A 2,500-nucleotide genomic window follows, 5' to 3' on the forward strand; every position below is an offset into this window, starting at 1 on the left:
ACGGGAGGTCATCTAGTCCGCTGAGCTATAAGCCAGAGAGCTAACTTTATGGATTGTACATAATTCGTCCCAGCGTTTATACCACAGATACTCTACGGTCTATAGCATATAACCGTGTTGTCTGGTTACAGTTTAATTAATTTTTCACAATTTACCAGCTCTAGTTTTGAAGAATAATCACTGCGCCATTCGTTTCAATGGAAATTGCGACGGCCTATACTTTCAACATAAAGTGTACATATTTATAATTTGAAATCCGTCCCAGACTTTATACCACAGATACTCTATGGTCTATAGCATACAACCGTGTGGTCTGATTATAGTCTAATGAATTTTTCACAATTTACCAGCTCTCGTTTTGAAGAACAATCACCGCGCCATTAGTTTCAATGGGAATCGCGACGGGCTATACTTTCAACATAAAGTGTACATATTTATAAAATGAAATCCGTCCCAGCCTTTATACCACAGATACTATATGGTCTATAGCAGGCATCTCCAAACGGCGGACCGCGGTCCGGGTCCAGACCAAGTGACTGGCCTATCCGGACCCATGTCCAACTTAAAATAATGTGATTTTCTTTCTTTTTTTATGTTATTATTTTATTTGATTCTTTTAATATTTCACAATACAAAGCATGATTATGTTAATATAGACATTTCTCACTGAAATACAAATTAAAAGGCAGAATAGTCCGTATAGCATAAAAACAGCAAAAAGTAATGATCTTCACAGAGCGAAGATCAAGCACTCACCGAACTTCCCCCCTCCCTCCGTCTGTCACGGAATATGCGTAATAGCGTCACTCAAAAAATAGCCAATCAAATCGTTTGTTTTTGCAAAAAACTTTTGGATTTGCAAACAAAACTTTTGGATTGGCAAACAAAATTTTCGGTTTTGCAAACAAAACTTTTGGATTCCCATTAATAATTTTTTTATCACGTTTATCTTACTTGCAATAAAACATTTTTTGATTGCAGTGTCGATAGTATTGCTCTCAAATCTATTTTTTGATTGCAGTGTGGAAAGTTTTGCTCTCAAACCTATTCTGTTTGATTGCATAATAAAGACACAAATGTACCTCCATAGTTTACCAGAAGAGCGATTTGGAATGAGAAAATGGCTAGCTCGAAAATTAGGAAAGTTGACCACGAAAACAGACATTTTAAAGATGAATGGACTGACCAATACATGTTCATTCTCCCGCAAGGCAGTACTAAACCTTTGTTGTGTCTTCTATGTGTAGAAGCCGTGGCGCTGATAAAAAGCGGGAATATTAAGCATTACGAATCCAAACACAGATCCTTCGAGGTAAAGTATCCCCAGAAGTCAGAAGTAAGAGCGTGGAAAATATCCGAACTGAGAGCTCAGTATGAGAGGTCTACGGGGTAGGTCTAAAGGCCAGCAACGTGCAAATGAATGCTCACTTAAGATTGCATGGATTTTGGGGCAACATAAAAAAACTTTCAGTGATGCGACTGTTGTGAAGGAGTGCTTGAACGCCGCTGCCGAGACGTTACTTGGAGGTAAACAAAGGGAGGAATTGTGTGAAAAATAAAGCAAATCCCAATGTCCGCTGCAACGACAACCAGAATATCTGAAATGTGATGCACTGTCACAGCTTGATGCGGCTGTTCAGAGTGCCCCATCCTTAGCCATCGATGAGTCTTCAGATGTAACGGATAATGACCAACCTTTGGTTTATGTGCGATATTTTCATCAAGACAAGAAAGAGATCTGTGAGGACCTGTTGGGTCTAACACCACTTGAGACACACACAAGACAAGAAGATATTTATGAGGCTATTAAGGAGATGCTGTCAAAGAGGGGGATTGATCTAACAAAGGTTGTCTCAGTCACTAGATGGGGTACCTGTTTTGCTTACTTGAAATGCAGGCTTAATGCCCTTTTTGGGTTTATTTGAAATGTAGGCCTGGTGTACCTGTTTTGCTTACTTGAAATGTAGGCCTAATGCACTTTGTGTTTATTTGAAGTGTAGGCCTAGTGTTCCTGTTCTGCTTACTTGACGTGTAGGCCTTATGCACTTTTTATGTTTACTTGAAATGCAGGCCTATACTGTACCTGTTTTGTTTACTTGAAATGTTAATATGCGTACTTTGTCTTACTTGTTTTTCATGGTTAAAAGTAAGCTGAAAATAACTACATCTGAAATTATGAGGAAATAGGCCCTGTTGATTGTATTTGACAAAAGTAGGCTATTAGGACACGGTAGGTTAGAGGTTTGGAACTTTCTTGGAAGGAATTTTTAGTAACTGGACCTTGTTCAATTTTAATTGAAGTCCCCTGGTCTATAGCATATAACCACGTTTTCCGATGCAATTTTCACAATTTACCAGCTCTCGTTTTGAAGGCTGAAATACAAGCGGCGTATTGATCTACTATTTGATGACGCTGTGCTCAGTCAGCAGCAAGTAGAACCGACAAGTCAGCGGGCAACCTGCCGGGTTAATGCCCTCCTCCCAGCCAATCAGAATCAAG

This window comes from Gadus morhua, chromosome 21 (genome assembly GCF_902167405.1).
Source record: "Gadus morhua chromosome 21, gadMor3.0, whole genome shotgun sequence".
In the NCBI taxonomy this organism is placed as follows: Eukaryota; Metazoa; Chordata; class Actinopteri; order Gadiformes; family Gadidae; genus Gadus; species Gadus morhua.